The sequence below is a fragment of the Lagopus leucura genome, unplaced genomic scaffold (genome assembly GCF_019238085.1).
Source record: "Lagopus leucura isolate 7727_CA_CO unplaced genomic scaffold, USGS_WTPT01 Super-Scaffold_100009, whole genome shotgun sequence".
Taxonomy (NCBI): Eukaryota; Metazoa; Chordata; class Aves; order Galliformes; family Phasianidae; genus Lagopus; species Lagopus leucura.
This window is the reverse complement of record NW_024962266.1, coordinates 17,299,643-17,319,890: the sequence shown is the minus strand read 5'-3', so window position 1 is coordinate 17,319,890 and position 20,248 is coordinate 17,299,643. Positions and strand designations below refer to the sequence as shown.

The following is a 20,248-nucleotide window of genomic DNA, read 5'->3' as shown; positions in this document are numbered from 1 at the left end:
TATGGATGGAGGTCAGCTAAGGAAGACTGGCAAACTCCCACCAGTTCTCAGCTGGCACAAATTCTACTTCGGCAACATTTATCAAAATAGGTTCAAACAAAGAAACTTGCATATTTACCTAAGTTGCTTTCACTTCTTTTTGCTTTGACTGACAATCTGGAGGGACAAGCTGCCCAGGCTTACACATTCCCATTTAATATAATGCTGTTAGAAGTGTACTTGTTATGAATCTGTTCTCATAAATTGCATTTACTAATTTATGTGCTGATGTGTTTTGGAGCCTGGAAGTCATGACTGCTTCAGCACTATCCTGTGATGGACAGGAAATAAATGCTTCTCTTTATGCTGATGGATTCTGTGAGTTGGAGCCGGACAAATTTAAATCAATTTGTGATAAAGACATTGTATACCAACACATGATCTGGAGTATGCATAAATATAGAAGAGAAACAATTAAGGACCAGCTGGGAATACTGACAAAGAACTCTGAAGTAGTAGGCTTTCAAGCCATCAAAACTGCAGGATTAGTGGGTTAGGGCTAAATACGAATCCTTGTGGGTTATATTTGAACTCTTGGGAACTATTTCAATTCCAAACAGTTTACATCTTTTATAAAACATATATAAGCTAATACACTAAGCTTCACATGTGTGCACTGATGAGGGCACAAGAGAACCCTCTGTCTTCAGGTAAAAATTAAAGACAGTCCAGAAGGCACCAAGCTGGCACTTTTTGCACTTACAAAACAAAGAAGAAAAGGGGTTAGAAAGGGAACAGCCTTGAGCCCAATCTCTCTACTAATCTACAAACTAGCCTTGGCAAACAGTGAGGAAAGACAACTGCACCCAAGAGAGCATAATTCCCTTTCAGGGCCTTTCTTTGTTCTTATGTGTCAGAAATTTTGCCAACTTTATTACAGAAAATATGCTTATAATACTTAAAAGATTAAAAAAAAAAGAGTATTGACCATTTTAAGGAACTTCAAAGTTCCTATTTTGGGGTTCCTATAATTTTTCTGGCTTTCAGCACCATAGACATATGCATTAGAAATCTGTCTACATAACAGATAATCAAATTTGTTAAGATATGTGTCCTGTGGGGCCTCCAGATACTGTTGCAGCCTGCAGCAGGTTTTTCCTCACCTGCATCATCTATGGTTGCTCCTTCATGGGCTGTAGTACTAGTTATAGCAATGCAGTACTACTCATGGAGATATTCCTTTAGGGAGGCCAGTAAATGTTCTTGGTACAGTCATAGGAAGTCACAGGGTTTTAGGCCATCAGGTGCATCTGGACGCTTGAGATTATGGGGAAGCTTGGCTGCAAGACAAACAGCATGAGATAGGGATTGTGCACTATAGAAAAACCTTTGCTTTTTACATGTTTCCTATTCCACAGGTTATTTATGTATTCCTGAGGCATACCTGAAGTGTATCTGAATATCTGAAGTAGGTATACTCTCCCAGAGCCAAGAAAAGATAAGTATTGACTCATAGTTTCTAGAGCTGACACTGATTCCTGGAGCCCACAGACGTGGAAGCTATGGCCATGCCCTCTGTACAGCTTCTCTACAGAGGGAAGAAGAATCAGATCATTTCATTCAGGGCAAGTAAATCCTCAGATCACGGGAAAAAGTGCGCAGAGCCCTGCCAATATTGTGTGCTCATCCTGGTGATGCGCCTCTGCAATCTGGGAAATACATGCTTTCAAAAATAATTAAACTACACCATAAAGAGAAATTTTTACAGTCTTCCTCTTCAGTTTTTCTGCAACCATTCCCAGACAAAAGAGTCAGGGCTGCAAGGGCAGCTGCTGAAGGGGGCTTGAGGAAGTACTGTGTCACCAGTGAGCAGTCACCCATGCAAAGTGGCAGTATCTGTGATAGCACTTCATAAGTTCTCTGTCTCCTACCTCTGTAACACCACTTCTGCCTATGGTGATGCTCCCAATTGTAACCTCCACGTTATGATCTGTGAGGAAGTTGTGGGGAAGCACAGGGGACCTCAATAAAGGTAAGTCATGAAAGAAAAAGGTCTAAGCAGAAGTAAGGAGGGTGGAAAGAGACCTGAGTGCACTGACTTTTGCTTGTCTGAGCATCATCTTTCATCTAGGCTGGTGTCTGACAACCTCCAGTTAGGAATGAGGCATCTGGAACATGTAAGTGTTAAAGGTGCTGTTTTTCCTTGGTCGTATGCATCCCAGCTATGTTCAGAGCTCGCACAGAAGTGGCTTCCAGCCTAACTCAGTCTAGCCCTTCTCTAATACTGTTTTATTTTCTTTCTCCCTTCTGCACCCAAGCTACCTGCTTTACTTCTGGCTGCAAAATCTAGCAACCCTTTTGTCACTTGCCTAGTCATTACTGTGGGTAAAGGTTTATTACTGGCTTTAGACTGCTTCACATCAAGACTTCTAGCAGTTTTGAAACACAGAATTGGAATATCATCCTTCAACAAGTTACACAGGCACCGCTGCTGCATAACTAGCAACTAAATCAGCCTCAGTTACCCTGGACCAGAATCTGATCTCTATTATTCCTCTGCAAATCTGGAGGTGGCTGGAGAATTAAACAGAACAATTCTCTGTATAAACCCAAACCAGAATTCAGTACTTTATGCTCCACCAAACAGATACAATTGCACTACACCTTTTCTACTTTCTTACATGTATTTACATTTAAGGATGTCAGGAGAAAATACCATCAACAGACACATTCTGGCAGATTTCTAAAAGCATGCAACACTATAAAATATTTATTTTAGAGAGTGAGATACTTAATTGTACTCAGACACCTCTGGAATCCACTCTCATTCATTTCTGTACAAAAAGCAAACAGACAAAAGTCTGGCTGACAGCTTGCCAACACACTAATTAACTTTCAGCTGCAGCACTCTCAGTCAGACTTCGCTCACAACCTATACACCCTGCCAGGAAGCACAGCAACGAAATGCAACTTTAAAATATAGAGCTGGACAGAAAATAGAGAAGGACTTGATAGGAAATGAAAGTGTTCCACGTGTGGACATGGGTTGTACCTTCTTATTATTTAAGGAACGACTTTTCTGTAGATCACTCATGGTTTGAGAATACAATATTAATTACACCTCCTTAATTCTGGAACTTCAAAGATCCTTGTCCAAACATGCTAGTCTCCCTTTTATTATTTTCCTATCACCTATATTTCCAAGTCTACCTTGGGAAGCTGAATACAGCATAGATGGAAACATAGTTTCTGGTATTTTAGAGACAAAACTTGGCTGAGAAACTCTTACAGAGCTGCCACTTTCAAATGCTTTTTCAAGTGACATTCATATTTTTTTTTCCTCTCTCTTATGCTCTGCACACTATTCAAACTTTACTGTAAGACACAAAAAGTGAGTTTATGGGAAAAAGATTCTAAATGTAAATTACAAAATTAATTAATATTTGTCCTCCTTTGTCTTTAACCAAAATTAGCCCTCTCCCTCCCCCACATCTGCTCTGTCTCTGGTCTCTTTCCCCCTCCCATCTGCTCATGCTCTCTCTTCCCTCCTCCCCCATCTGCTTGAACATCCCTAACCCTCCAGGGATCCCTTTTCTTCTGTTTGACTCCCTGCCTGTCTCCCAGCTGGGCTTTCCTTTGCTATCTGAAAACAAAATGATAAAAACAAATGTTTGTGATGGAGAAAGCAACATGTATACTATTGTAAATGAATTCCCCCAAACTTTTTTCTACAGTGTGCGCACACGCGCACACACAAATATAGAAATTTCTTCCTGAGTTATCAAGCAGAATCATAACCTACCATTTCTGAGACAGAGAGCTGGGGCTCCATTAATGGATTCTGTTGAGGGATTGATTAGACAAACACTCCAAGTGTCTCACTCAGAGTGGGAAGCTTTATTCTTTTGTCTCATTACCATGCCCATCATCAGCTGTGGCAACTATCAAAAGCATCTCCCTAGTATTTGGTCAGACAGTCCTTTTGCCATCACTTCTGGCAAACTCAGCTAATCTGGCTTTGATAGCTGCAGGTTCAAGTAAAGATGATGCTTCAATTGATATCAAGTTGCAAAGGTCTTTGAAAACACTGCATTTTCCTCACTATCCATTTTACTTGGATCCATTGATTACCCTGAAGTTACATTGGCATGAAAGCAGTACAACAGAGTAGAGAGTAATTTCAGGAATAAGACAACTAATTATTTCATTGTTACTGAGTCTTTTCTCATATACGGTGTAATCAGTGTAGCAGACAACATCATTGCTTGGCACTTGCTAAGACAAATCCTGCAAAGCATTGCAGTATTTTCAGGTATGCATCCATGGAGCACATTTCAGCAACATCATTTCAGGAAATGTTTGTGTTGCAGCTTAAAGCAGTATTTTATTTTGACCAGTCTTTCCAAGGACGTATTAATGTGCTATACGATTAGAGGAAAGTTCTGTAAGGAATTACTGTACTGTATTGCAGAAATCAGCCTTGAATTGCTTCTCCTGGAGAATTGTCACTTATATTTAACAGAATAAATAAACATATTGTTGCAGGTTGTCTAGCTACAGAGCCACTGCCTCACTTCCCAAGCCAAAGTGATGTCAGTAGGAGTATTTTTTGAAGCATGCAGAATTGAACAAATTGGTATCAAACAAACCAGAAGCAAAAAGGAAAGGGCTGAATATCTTGCCATAGTACTGTGGTCCATTTTATTTTTAGTTTGAACCTTAGAAAATCTTAAACCTCCCCTTCAAATTACATCATTTTAAATTGCTTTATTGATAAGCTTTTTCAAAAAACTTACATGATAGATGAATTGCATATGATAAGTTCTGCATCTGTCAAATTTCTGGCTAGCCAAGATTTAAAAGTTCAGCAGGAGCTGAGAAAAAAGGTGTTGTTGCACACAGTCTCCTATGCTCCAATGTTACTCTTCATTCAGGAAGAGGACGACATACTTTCATAGAAAAGCCAAATAAAAACTACATTTATTGGGAAAAAATTGGTCTGCTAGGTCCACGCTATCTTCGGGGATTGCAACTGTGCATTTTCAGAGAACATATACCAAATAGGTAAGTAGAAGAAAAGACTTTTTTAGCAATAAGGATACCAATTTTTATTGTTATTAAACTGATTTTCCCTGAATTAGAAAGATAAAAATCCTTCCTAAGAAAGAAGTCCATGAATAATGATTTTTTTTTTTTTAACTTCCTGCTTCTCTAGCAAAGACAGGAAATATGAAATTCCTGCATGCTTAACAAACTTGTACATATCTTTCACGCATAAGAGAACAGGATTATGGAGTACGCACAATGTTTTCCACTTTTAACACAAGTTTAACTACTTCTGTTTTCATATGGATTTGCAAGTTTTTCCATGAATATCTGAAGAGACACTTTATGGATAAAGTGAATAGGACAGAGAGAAAGAAATCTAAACTAACCTGCATATTACTTACAAAATATTGTAAGAGCAATTTTAATATCTCAAAAATCCTGTAACAATTTAAAATATTTAGTGATTCCTTACACCTTCTTAAAGAAGTCAGTGTTTCTTCCCTCATTCGATATATAAAAGAAAAAAATATATATATATATGCTGATTGAGTCTCCCAGGAATTGTTCTAACTCTCATTTAAATAGATTGGGCCTGATTGGTTACAAGTGATTACACAGAAAAATCTAGAAATAGGTCCCAGTTTACACTATTATTAGTCCTACACTTTCACATAAGGCAGATATTCTAACAGAGGCTCTGAGTCGAAACAAGATTTATTCTGACAATGAAAACTGTTATAGTAAAATATCATGAGGTGAATTTTCAGAATAGAAATCAATCTGGCCTTAAAAGAGAAATGTATTTTTAAACACTAATTTTAAGAATTCATCTGTTTTTTAATAGATAATGAGTTCAATAAACCCAGACAAGATGAATATACACAATTTTTAAAAACGGCATAAAGAAAGAAGAAAAATTTAACTATATGAAGAACTAATGAGGATACAACATGAGAATTGTTCCATTATTTCATTTATTACGTCTTTTGTTTGAATAAACAAAACCACAATATTTCCCAGTATAAAAGAACAATAATCTAAATACAATCAAATGTGACTAGAAAGATTTTTTTCACTGCAGATGGATGGCAGATTTCAGTTCTACATGAGTTAGAACATCCTGTTAGGATTCTGAAACCTTAGCCAGCACTGCAAAAAACTATCCTCTGTTTTTCTATACTGAAATGGTCTCAGTATTTTGAACAGTTAGTGTTAGCATCCATGTTATTATCACCATGCAAATGTAAAGGTACTGTCATTTGTAAGTGTTCTCTGCTTTCAAACAATAAGGTATCTTCAAGTATGTATATCACTAATGCTTGATTTGCTGGTATTTTCACTTCATAATTTTATAGCAAAAAAAATGCTATATAATGTAATTAATAGGATGAGCTTGGAAGAGGGGGAGATAGCTGCTTATTAAGTCTTTAATGATTAGCAATCTTTGGCCTTAACTCCAGAATTTCGTGACAATGAACTTAAATGTTAATTCATAGTTTATAACAGGATATCAGTTTGACACTTCAAGAATCCATCAATTTTAATGAAGTACTGAATCTAAACAATCCATAAAATTTGCCATAGGAGAATGAAGTAGTGATGCTAATAGTTACTGTTTTAGAACTATATTTAAATGACAGAAGATTGAGTTTTGTACTTGATGTAAGAAAGTCAAGAGATTAAACCCGCATATATTTGTCTATGCTGCTGTTAAATAAGTAAGTAGAGCTCATTTACTTGCATAACCTGATATAGCTCTAGTCTATTTACCAACAGCAATATAACCACTGAGGTAGAGAGCTAAGTACAGGCTCAAAATCCAGCTGGGAACATGGGCAGGTCTTTTTGCTCGTTCATATTCATGCAAGTTGAAACATTGCTTTTGACAACCGTGGAGATATATCTAAACATTGTAAAACTTCAGATAAATTCAACCACATCAAAGAAATGAGATTCCTGTCATCTATAGTTGATACTGCTGGATTCAGCAGTAAGACTTTTTTCTAAACTTGGTCTTACTATATAGGGTAACAAACAATAAACCAATCATTACATGTTACACAATCAACCATGCATCACAACAAAGCTGCTAGTCAAAAATTCACACAAGTAATGTAAGGATGCGTCTGCTTAAAAGAGCTGGAAAGGTAGCTGCTTTGGGTATTAAAATATTGTGTCTCTCGTTCCATCTATCAACACTGGAAAAAGGATATTTAAATAAGTCAAATAAAAATATAAATTAAGTCCTTGAAGAAAGCATTTGAACATTGGCATGATGTTACGTACATCAAGGGAGTACAAAACAAACCTTGCAACAGTTCTGTGACCCACATTTTCTTGTTTCCTCAATGATGATGCTTTCTTAAGTGCATCAGTGTCAGGAGCGGAGATTTTTCCCTACAGTTCTTTAATTTTGCATATTAGATGAGATAAAAAACCAATGTGTTTGTATTTGGTTGGTTGGTTTTTGTTTCATTTTAATCTGCTTTTAATTACAGCTGTTTCATTATTTTCTTAATTTATGAAAAACCAAAAACAAATAGCCTCATGCCATAAAACTAGTTTATGACTGATGTTTCAGTTTATGAATGACAGATTTTTTTTTTATGGTGGAATGGCAGACACACTTAGTGATCCTTTGATGTTTACAGTTAAAAAACATTTCTGAATAAAATTTAAGGTGTCTGCTCATTGACACTCCAGAACTCAAAACAAAGTTGCAGTAAATTATTCATTGTGAATTATTTGTTCAGCTCCATTCACTATACCTTTGGTTAACTTGATTACTACTAAACAGACTTTTCTGAAATATAATATATTCAAGGACTGAATCAAAAATAGGAAGGTAACCTCCACTGATACCATGAAATCTAGGAGGGCTTGAATTACAAATTCTTAATCATCTCTTTGCATGGATCATATACTTTTTTCTTCCTCTAAATTTTGTGTTTTCATTTCTTTTTAAAAATGTGTATATAAGTCAATGTCAGCAATCAGTGAACTAACTTACAAAAAGAATTTAAAACCTCCTGATTTTATGAAATAAAGATCCCTTCTAACTCTTAATTTTCTGAGTATGAGGTAAAGGTTTCTCTCTGCATTTTCAAACAGTAAATATAATAATGTTTTAACTTTCAGCTGAAAGTACATATTAGACAGCTCTGCCACAAGAATCAGAAAACTCAGAGCTTTGGAGGTTATTACAGTTGTTGACTGCACAATACCCCTATTTCTCACATTTTAAAGAATAATTGCTTTCTTGTAGGAGCAACAAGGCTCTTTCTAATTAACTTATATGCATTTTAAAGGAAAACTAGAAGTTCTTTTTGAAAGGAGCCAAGATATCTCCATATGGAAAGCCTGCAGCAGCTGGTGGCAACCTAGTTCAAGATGCTGCATTTAAACCTGTGGTTGTCTGTCATTGTCTTAAGGCTGACAGATCTGTCAGGAGTCAAACTTTTTTTTTTTTTTTTTTTAAAGTCAGTTGTTTTGTCTCTGTCCTGTAAGATTTCCTCCCCATGTATATAATATAACAAGAGAAGACAACATTCTGAAGGTGACTCAAAATAGCAATTAAGAATAGTTTAATATTTTTCTCTTTAAGCCATGTTCAAACACATTGATTTCTTACAGTCACTGGCAGAAATGGAACTTTTACAATTTAGTGAGCCACTGGAATGCTGTTTACTGTAGGTTGCCTACAACACTTTATAGACCAGAGAAAAAGACAGACACCAATCCTGAATTCTATATGCCCTTCCAAACACACTTTGAGTGGAAAAAAAAAACAACCAGTCCAAGAAAGAGCAGAAAACTTTTGTTCAATGTTCCATGTACTCAAGCTCTTTAATTTTAATATTTTTGAAAAATATTATAAAATGCTGTCATGTGATGATCTGACTTTTGCTAATAGATTGTATATATGCATTTTTAAGAGCACTGGTATTAAGACTTATTAAATAAGCAGATCATTATTAATAAAAGATCATTAAGGTTTGAAAAGACCTCCAAGGTTATCCAGTCCATCTGTCCACCTACAACCAATATTGCCCACTAACCATATCCCTCAGTACTACATCTACCAGATCCTTAAATACCTCCAGGGATGGTGACTCCATCATTTCCCTGGGCAGCCTGTGCCCAGTCACTCTGAGAAAGAAATTCTTCCTAACATCTAACCTGAGAAAATTATGACTAAATATGTCCATTAGCCACAGTTCCTTTTTCTTTTTTTTTTTGATCTTGTATTAAATGCAGAGGTTGGTGGCCCTGCATGTGGCGGGGGGGGGGGGGGGGGGGGGGGACATTCATGATCTTTGAGGTCCCTTCCAACCTGGACCATCCCATGTGTGATTCTATGCTGAGAAGTTCCAGATGGGACACTGCTCCCAGTTTGAATGCACCTGAGAAATGCTTTTCCAAGCTGACACAGAGAGAGGATGAGATCTGCATTTCCTCGATCATACAAGCAGCCCCTGGAAGAGATATGTTGAAGGATCAGTAAAACAAGTGTGTTTGCTAAACTGCTTCGGCAGGTGCTGTTGATCAGTATTAACTTAATCATGGCTGTTTCTTGAGGGCTGCTGAAATCACTGTGTTCCTTCCTGAGCCTGCAACCTGCTGGGAGTGACTCTGTCTCTGTGTGGGGCTGGCTGTGCTCCTGCCTTCTGCTCTGGGCAATGCAGTTTGCACCATGACCCTGCTACTAATCCAGTGAAATAGTTTGTCACTTTGGCTTCTGAGTAATCAAGAAAAGATGAGCATGCATTTTCTGCCTAAGGTACATACTGTATAAGAATGTGTTCATATTGTTCACTAAGACTGCTTATTTAAAAAGTATATAAGCATCTTTTGCTTCTAGGTTTTGGGGCTTTTTTTCCACTTGATAAAGATTTTGTAGAAGCATTAACAAAGCTGCTGTCAGTTACTGACTGAATCTGTGTTTTACATTCTGTTTCCAACTTGGCACAAATCCTAAAATTAATAAAATGATGTGGTACTCCTCCTAGTAATTAAAGCAAGATGATTATTCTACAGTGATAATCCTCTTAAATAGTGAGGCATATAAAAAAAGGAAGGATAATTCTTTGGTTAACAATGAGTATATTGGTAAATAAAAAAATAAATTAGTTTTGAATTGATAAACAGGTAATCCTGTTTGTTTTAGTCAGAATAATGAATTACCATTCAGGTAACAAATGAGCATTTGGTTTGTGACCCTGAAGATATAAAGTGGAATTCAGATAGTCCATGTGTTCTGAAATGACTGTTTTATCGACTTGCTGATTCTGAGCCTAAAGCATGTAGCTGAGGATAACAATCTGTTTCATCCTTCTGACTTCATATGTTCTGATAAATACTAAATAAATAAAGGGGTAGAAAATATTTCATTTGGAAATCTGCTTTTCTTTTGAACTCCTAAAACTTGTAGTAGAGCTGACTACACTATAAATGTTACACAGATCATGGATATTTTTTTTTTTTTTGCAAATGTATATTTGATGCTTGTTTTTATCTTACGTGAGCAGAACAGCTTTCTTAACACAAGCAAAATTACCTCTAGCACAGAGGCAATCAGCCTTAGGCATGAATATGTCTCAGCAGCCCTCTGGTAGAGAAGGAGATGAAGATGCCACTGTGGCATGTCAAGTATACGCATGCATCCTGCCACTTGGTTTTAGCTAGGAAAAGTGTGGCAGAGAGAGTATTAAAGGACTTAGATCCATTCACCCAGCTCATGCAGCTCACAATGTTTAGGCTGGTCGTTGTGGGGGCATTAAGAAATTTCCCTCTGCTTCATGTGTAAACAAGATGGCAGAAGTTAAGATAGATGGGTAACAGGCAAGTGTTGTTTGGCAACAGCAGTATTCTAATTACCAATCGTACTGAGAAACAGGTGAAAAATTCATATTCAAACTAACATAGCAGGAGCTTTACTACAGAACTAAAGAGAATAAGTTTATCCCTAGCATAGCATTGCCTACCTAAGCTTTAAAACTTTTCCTCTTCAACATAAAAAAAAAAAGCAGAGATAACTGCTACTTTCTTACAGCTCTATTTTGAAAGTAAAAGGCAATACAGTGGGAGAGAGTCAAACTGTCACCTGGAAATCTACACTTACATATCTATCATTTCTGTGTAGCTATTCTTTCTCCTTTGCTTATCTCAGATTACTGCTTTTGGAGCAAATGAACACATTTGTTCTATCCATTCTCAGCTGAAAAATCACACCTAGACTTTATTCATACAACTCTAGAATATGTTAGGGTACATTATTCGAACAACAATGTTCAAGTTCACACAAAGCAAGAACAGATAACCTAAGAAACCATAACCTAGAAAATCTCCTGAATGCTGAAAGATCTTATTATAATTCCTTATGCTGTTCCTCACTTCTGAGCAGATGTTTCTTCAAAAGTGTGAGTGTGGTTTGAACACAGAAATGGACATACCGTCTCTCAACAGGACTGACTTAATCCAATTTCTGATGCTATTAGCACTGACAGCTTTTAGAGGAGCAGCTGTAGTTTTGATTTGTGTTCTCAAAGAATTTGCTCTATCAAGGAACATTTCCAAGTATGACAGGACACACAAAGCCTTCACAAAAGGGATCCCTTATGTAGCATAAAATGATAGGATCAAGGGATTACAGGTGTTCGACACATTTCTATTTTAAAACAATATACAACTTCCTGGATTCTTAACTACATTTTGTCTATTCCAATCAGTCATAAACTCTTGAAAACATTCTCAGAAAGGTAAGTAGGGGGAACTTCATAGGTGAACTGCTAAGGGAGCAATTAGATTGATCAACTTTGTATAAGTAATTTAGTTCTGTATTTAGATTCTGGCAAAGAGTATAGAGGGCTTAAATGTTTCCATTAACACTTCGCTATATGCATTAAAGACTAAAAAGCTACTGCTTATTTCTTTAACTAAGTAAACTTGACAATTATATTGAAAATTACAGTGTATCAATGGTAATTCCTAAACCAGAGAAGAAGAATAGTCTTAATAGGGTACATCACTAGCAGCTCCGTGTGATCACTCTTAAAAAGATAAATCATAAAGCTGGTACAGTAGTATGACTTACAGGTCAGTGATAGGAGGCCTTGGAGATAAGTTATCTTCTTCATAGAAATCTTTCAGGGAATACCATGTCACTATTACAGTGCAATAAATACAAACTGAACTCGTGTCAAGACCTAGTATAGAGATTTTTACTGTATAGAGGTTATAAGCAGTAGTGCTTACAACATCATTATCTTATGGTCTTCGGGAATACCAACCTCTAAACAGTTTACATTATTCCAATTCTCTTCACTGAAGATATATAAATAATACTAAGAGGCTTTGTTCAATTGATCCAGAATCAAATGGGAATAATTTATGAGATTATTTCTTTACCCTTCAAGTGAAGGGCTGCTCAGAGACCTATTTGGCCACATTTACATTAACTTGCACTGGAAGTCAATTGAGATACTACCATGAATTTATAGTAAAACTGGGTTTACTTACTAGAGATTGACATAGTTCCCCAGGTTCTGGAAACCAGAAACTGTTTTTAACTGCCTCTTTGTGCAACCTTGAAAAATTCATGTTTTCATGATCTCAAGAATTTTTTTGTTTTCCTACTCCAAAATAAGGCAGTAAGACTCTCAGGCAGGCAAACACTAGAAACTAAGTTTAAAGAACCATGAGTCTAGATGAAGTGAACTACAAAAGTACTTCCCAGAACTTTTTGACACACTTGTGTTCTCACCTTATTCTGTCACTCAGTGTGACAAATCCAAGACTGGTTTGTGGATCTGGACATGATAACATCTTGGACATACTTCCTTACTGAACCCAGAGAGGTGTTTGCTTCTAATAAGAGAAAATTTACTTTAGCCTTTCCCAGAGCACAACACATCTTTTCTTCACTTACATTTCGCTGTTAGCAACAAGGCTAAAAATTGATGAGACAATCTGTCTTCTAGACAACTAAGACCAGCCATCAGACAAAATTTGCAATAGCAGTAACAGACATAGCAGATAGAAAAAAAATATATACAAAAACAATACCTTAAAAAAAAAAAAAAAAAACACACACACACAGGCACTGTAGAGCAGTAGCAAGCAATAAAGGAAAAAATAAATTGGCTCACCCAACAACCACTGACAACTTCAGAGAAGTACAACTTCCATCTGGAAAAACACTGCTTTTTTAGCTGCTAATCCTTAAATGAGGTTGAGAAGAGGTGGATCCAGGCTCTTTACCTTCTGATCATTCAGGTGTATTGCTTGCACCTGAGCTCACTGGGTTAGCCACACCTTCCCACCTGGTGCTCAAGAATTGGTTTAGGCTGTGACCTGGCAATTCCACTGCACAAGAGAGAGCAAGCAAGGCATTGCAGGATTTAAGGCCTAGTATTTTATCTGGTAAACTGTCATAAAGGATGAACGCAATGTATAAGACAGTATACTAAAAAGTAATTGTAACTTTGAGGTTAATTTTTTTTTTTTTTTTTAAACTAAGGTCAATATGAAAAAAAATAAAATACTTTGCCCAAAATACACATTCTGATTTGTTAGAATGTTATTTCCAACTCTTTGATGTTATTCCAGAATTGCTGTTTTTCATTTTGAATGCTTCTTTGTAAAATTTTGGCATATTGTCTGTCTATAGGTTTAGTTACAGTAACAGATCACAGGCTAGAATGACAGTAAAATTGCAGTCTCAAAATAAAAGAAAGTCCACCCCATGCCCAGAAGAAATTATTTTTCCTGGATGAATGCTTCAGCAGACTTCCCAGTGGTACCTCCTCAGGCTGCTACTGCCTGCTAGCACGCTGAACTTGTCAAGTGCTATTGGGAAATGTCATAGATTTCTTTGACTTCTCCTTGTTCGGATCCTCAACAGGAGAAGATGCTTCATCTAAGATTAAACAGTTGTTCCATATAAAATATCTTAATTACTAGAAAAAACAAAATAAAAACAAAACCAAAAAAAACTTGTGATTTGCCATGGAAACTACGTTGACAGCTAGTGAAACGATGTTTAACATGTAGTATGACTGAATCCCTTGCTCCTATTCTGATCAAGATGGAAAGTTTGATGTGAGACATAACTGTAGAATATCTCTTAGAAAATCCTTTTACATGACAGCCTTGTTAAATATCTTGTTTTGTGGTACATTCTAAAGGTTTTAAGTTAACTTTTCGGCTTTTTTATTTCATGTTAAGAGTTTCAGAAGGAAGAGAAAATAAGCAGTCTGTGAAGCTCCAGATCTCCTTATTCACTAAATAGGTGTATGTGATAATTAGTTAATTTGCTTGTAATTCTGAATATGGGAAGCTGATATATCAACCAGAACTGTACAAAACAGAATGACATATTATATATACATATATATATATAACATATAACATCAGAAAATACAAAACCAAATAATAACAAAATAAGAGAAAAGAGAATTTTCAGAATAATAATTAAATAAATAAGTTTAAGGATGAATCTGTCATGAGCCAGGTTCAAATCAGATATCAAAGACTTACATATGTATTTTATGCTAGCAAATGTGCTTAGAAATGAAATGTATCTATAAGAGTAAATATCAAAAATGATTCTATTAGCATATATGAATAGGAGCAGATCTATAGAGAGCAACACTGTTAAATATGAGCATTCACACTAAACAGAGTATCAATATCTTCACTCTATCTTCTGCTGAGGTTTTCTCTTGGAGAAATTCAGAACATGTACCCTAAAACATCCCTTATGTGGTTTTTCTTGTCTGACTACTCCTGGAGATACTGCTTCAGAAATTTAATCTCAATCCAGATTAATATGATGATACACTTTTTGTGTTTGCAAAAAACCACTAAAATAGACACTGTGATACCTTTATTTTCCAGTATTGTCAGTTACTGATATCTGAGGCTCAAAATATAAAGCCCTCAGACTGAAGGGTTTGGGAATATTGTCATTTTTTATTATTTTTAATTCTTAGTGTTTTTCTCTTATTCTTTTAAATATTATGTGAATTATATGCTCAGTGTTAAGCAGTAATTTCATATATCATGAGTATTTGTATGAGTAGAACATGATCTGTGGGAATTAAGTTCAAAATACTAGAATGAATGAAGTCACTGAGATTAATTCCCAAGAAAAGGAGAAAATTCTGATACTGAAACAGCCTTAAAATAGTTTATGGTACTATCCTTACCAAGCACAGTTGCCTAAATTAGTTACTATGCTAAATGTAAAAAAAAATAGGATACCTATTTAAGCATAACTAGTGTAATGCTATGGATGTGCTACCAAAATGTCTCAGAAGAGCATCTGGAGGATGCTTGTGGGGAGCATATGTATGAGCTTGAAGAAGCATATGTATGAAGTGAATTTTTTTGCAGAACAGATGTCAGATATGTTGAACTGTGATACAATGTAGATCGTTTTATTGGCTTCCTTGTAAGGGACAGTTTTTAAAAGAACACTGACTAATCTCTTTTACTTTCTTGTACATCATCAAGGGAGAGAGATAAGTCAGTGACCAACTTCTTGAAGGGATGAAGAACTCCTTCGAGGTGAAGGGAGGCCAAGAGAAAAAGGCCACTTTCCTTGAGGCAAGGTAATAAGAGGGGGGGGGGGGCATCCAATCATGGGTTTGGAGGACTTTTTTTTTTAAGCTCTTGACAACGGAGCCCTTGACATTTCTCTTTTTCCTTTCTGAGGCCCTGCCTCCCGGAGGGGAAAAAAGAGGATGAAAAAACTCATAGGAAATGTAAGTGATCTTTATTGACCTGTGACTTTTGTGTAACCATGGCCTCTGGCATGTGACTCGATGTGCATTTCTTGTCAAAACAGGTAAGGGAATTGTGTGCTGCCCTGAAGGAATGTATAGTGTGTGTCTGTACAGTGCTGAAAGGCATAAGATTGATGTGAGGGCTGAGGTGAGAAGAGGAGGATACAAGAAAATGTGAGAGGAAAGAGTGATTATAAAATCAGTTATTTTTTGTTTCCTCAGTACTGACAGCTGATAGAGGATTCTCAGAGTTATTGAGGTATTCTTTTTGTTTTGTTTTGTTTTTCTAACCCAATATTATTCTTGTTTTATCACTCAGTGTGTGGTGTGTTTTAGCAGTGGTGATGGTTGCAGTAGGTCACATCTGCCTGTGCAGATTTTTACGAGTGCAGCATGTAGTTCATCATTGCATCTTGTTCATCACTGGCACAAATGCATGGCCAATGGTAGTGACTATGCTGAAAAATGGTGTTTTCTACCTGAGAATTTGCTCTATCAAACAGTGTTCTTACGTTGTTTGTATCTGTTGCAGTTTCCATGGAAATATGTAGGAGGCATTACTTCCAGAGTGACCGATGTAAATATCTGAGTTACACTATACCTTTTGGATTGAAGAAAGAATGAGAAGAGAGCATTTGAAGGAGGATTTTAGGAACTAACTTGAAAAAATGAAGCATATGAATAACATTAACACAGGAGTTTTATTGACCTTTTGACCCTTTTGAACGAGTATTCTGTGCACTACTTTCTGAGATTAGTTGACACATTTACAGACCTTGTCAAAGAGAAAAGGAAAGAATGAGAGTGGTGGGAGGGGAAGACAGTTCACTGGTCCCTGATGTAATACCATCATCCAATCCCTTTGTGGTTACTTTCTCTGGTCTCACTTCATAGAAACATTTCACAGAAAAAGACAATTTCTCCTTGTGTTTCAAGCTGACTCCTGCTCCCTTGCATCAGATTTACCTAACTGTTTCATCCTGGGAGCAGCAAGATCAGACCTGAGAGCTCATGTCAGCAGCAGCAGTCTCTCTGCCAGATGTGCCTATGGGGCAGAGAACAAAGTGTTTGCAAGCTTGCAGGGGCTTGTTTTCCATCTCTCAAAAATGCTCACTTCCGAATAGCTGACACTAGCAGCTCTACTAAAGTGTCCCACAGAACAATCTATCTGAATTGTAAAATATCCCATAAAACTGCTTTGTTCCCACTGGTATTGCCCTCTGCCCCAGAATTCAAACCTAATTTGAGGAACACTTTGAGGAATGGAAATTCAAAGGAAGTTTCAGCACAAATATATTGAAGACTGATTTATAAATCACAAAGGGTGCCCTGCTTCAGTGCTCACCCCACCTTACAGAGTAAGGCACTCTGGGTTTTGTGCCTGTATACTTCATGAGCACATGCTGCATTAGGTGCTTCAAGGTAAGGTATGCAAAAGGCAAGGAAAAAGGAAAAAAGAAAAAGAAGGGAAAAGAAAAGGAAAAAGAAAAAGAAGTTATAATAAAAAAAGTTATAAAAAAAAGAGGGCTCAGGTGTGAGTACTGCACATAAGAGCCTGTAAATCCCTCTCTTCCAGGTAGGATGTACAACTGATAGGCATGTACTGCAGTTTGGTGAATAACCCACACCACACTTTTCTCACTAGAGTGAGAAATACTTAGGGATGTTGTTCATTTATACTTAGTGAATACTCAGGGATGGCTGTTCACTTTACAAAATTAGTAGGAGCTTTTACCTATATTAACAATCAGGCTTGATTCCATGGGTTGAAACTGGGATTTGGTGTTAGATCTCCCACTTCTCATTTAAGTGTACTAAGTATTGGCTTACTTGGAATTCCGTCTCTCAGAATTTCTCTCCTATTATAACTATTCCATTTTTTGTGTAAACAATAAAATATTAATTAAGCTAGAGGAAAAAGAAAGGAGGCAAGATTAACTCCATAGCCTAGTGATTAGGGCAATCATGTGGGAAAGTCAGATTCACGTCCTTCTTCACTCAATTATTTATACCAAATGGAATAGTGTCAGCTGGAGAGAGTGAAAGATTTACCTCTGACCACGCTATAGCCTAATGGTTACAGTAGACTCTGAGGAGGTTGACAAACCAGACTTAAATCCCTTTGTCAGTCAGAACAAGGGAGGGTTATGAACCTGGTTCCACAGGAACTAGCTACTAAGCTGTATTGCCTGATATTTTAGGTTTGTTTATTAGGTTACTTTGGGAAGTGTTCGTATAGATAGGAACCAGAGGAATGTTTGGGTTTGTATGAGTGTGATGTGTAGTGGTGTTTTTTTGTTTTTGGTTTTGTTTTGCTTTTGTTGTTGTTGTTGTTTTCACTATTTTAATATAACTGCTGACTAGGAGGTCTTGTCATACGGTGTTTATATTATATGGTAGATAGACCTGTTTGTTTGATCCAGGAACAAAGGAATTTCAGAGAAAAGGGCAAACATGCTCAAGAATAGCTAGTGACAGTCTGGCAGGGAGGTATTTTGTAACACAGTGCTTTCTATCCACTGTCATGTAGGTACATTATGGCAGAAGAGGTAAGGAACCTAATACTTCCAGAGAAGGAAGTTCCAAAGAAGAGACATACAGGTTTGGCCTTAGTCCATCTTATATAGGTCATTCTGAAAGTAGTGCCTCCTATTTATTTGAATTACAAATTCAGATTTGTAATTACAACAGATACAAAGAAAATGAGAACACTATTTGATAGAGTAAATTTTCAGGTACAAAATACTATTTTTCAACATAGTCACCATCATTACTTTTGGGGCAGCCATTGTAATTTGTCTAAGAGAAAAATGCTATATGACCTTAAAGAAAGCTGATTTTTGACTTTCAAAGTTTTTCCTCCAGACTATCAAATCTTTGGAGATCATGCCTTCATTTTGTTTCTCACTGCATGAGATTGTACTTTTGGGTCATCTAGCACTGTAATAGTATTTTAAAACTGCAAGTGTTTTTGGACCTTTACTCATATGACAATTGCCCAATTTATCTATTGTTTATATTTTCAAGAAAAATGACATGAGCATTTTTATGCATCAAGTATTATGAGAAAATATCTGTAAGCTGTACTGGCACTCACCCTTCAGGAAATGGATGTCCTTGAGATAGCCAGCTACTCTGACTTCCAAAATCCTCTCCAGGCTAATTCATCCACTGTCTCCACTCCTAATAATTCATATTTATACAACCACAATAACCTGTAAGGGAATTAATGGATAAATTAAAAAAATAAAGAATATCACAGTATAAATTTACCTTCCTGGATATAAGTTGAAATTCTTAAAGTTTGTCACCATTACCGTACTTATATTTCACGTCTGTCTGCAGCAAATCACAGGTGTGTGGTATATGTTGCAGAAATTATCTTGCAAATAAAATACAGCCAAATAGATTGTTTTACCTATGAGGTTTGCTTTTGCAATGGGTTAACTTCCACATTTGTTAAGAGAAATATGGGGGAAAATTCACTTCTAAAGACAGAACTGAAGATGCTTTGCTGTAAGACTAGGGAGAAATGATTGCAGACAGATTTTGTCAAGAATTGTGCATTGTACAGATCTGGAAAAGTGAATGAGAGAGTTTAAAGCAGATCACTGCGGGAGGAGTAATATTCTTGGGAGCGCTTATCCTGTCTGCAACAGTTGTAAGCAAAGTTGTTGAAAGACTCCAGCAGAGAATAGAGAATTTCCAGAAGTAGAAATAAATAGAAATACTGTGTTTCCTTGAAAACTCAAAATACTCTCTTCCAGTATATAGTGCCTGCAGTTTCTTCTGGTGAACTCTGCTTCATTAGAAAGAATCCAAACTGATCATCAAATGACAGTAGATCAGATATACTTAGGTATCTTACTATTATTCTGAATTCACTGATATTATAAACAATACTGCATGATTGGATTTTTTTTCTTTTTGTTTTTGGACAAGTGAAAGTTAGATAAAATTAACTGATGAATTTAGGTGATCACTAGGCTGCCTTGGGGACAGACCTTTTGTTATCATCTTTAGAAGGCTGCTGTGGAGGTATTATATTAACCTAGGCTTTTAAAGTCAAGGCTAAAGTAGAGAACTGAAGAGAGAATGTTCTTTGAAAAAAGAAGAAATGTATTTTGTATGTCAAACACCTGCATATCAAAAGTTTTGAGAACGTTATCTTTACATGAAAGGAATGAACTGTTGGTATTAAGACTATATGTACAGAGGCTCATAAATCCGACCTCAGCAAAGTGTACTATTCTTCCTCTATAGCTTTCTGCCCTTCAGGATTTCAGAATGATTTAATAATGGAAAAATACATGAACGTATGAAAACAGAAATTGTTTCAGATTTTATTCCTTCAAATCCACTTGAAACTTAGGGACAGAGAAAGCAATGAACACAGATCCTTAAATGGCAATTTCCTATCAATATATAGAATG

At 36.4% G+C, this 20,248-nt stretch overlaps 1 long non-coding RNA gene across 1 annotated transcript; it reads right to left on the bottom strand.

Moving 5' to 3' along the window:
- Positions 1-9,330: 9,330 nt before the first annotated feature.
- Positions 9,331-13,213, bottom strand: LOC122181036. Its single transcript, XR_006179306.1, has 3 exons — positions 13,176-13,213; positions 12,791-12,894; positions 9,331-9,503 (listed from the first exon to the last, which is right to left on the bottom strand). It is a non-coding gene; the product is annotated as an uncharacterized LOC122181036 (long non-coding RNA).
- Between the last annotated feature and the right edge of the window lie 7,035 nt (positions 13,214-20,248).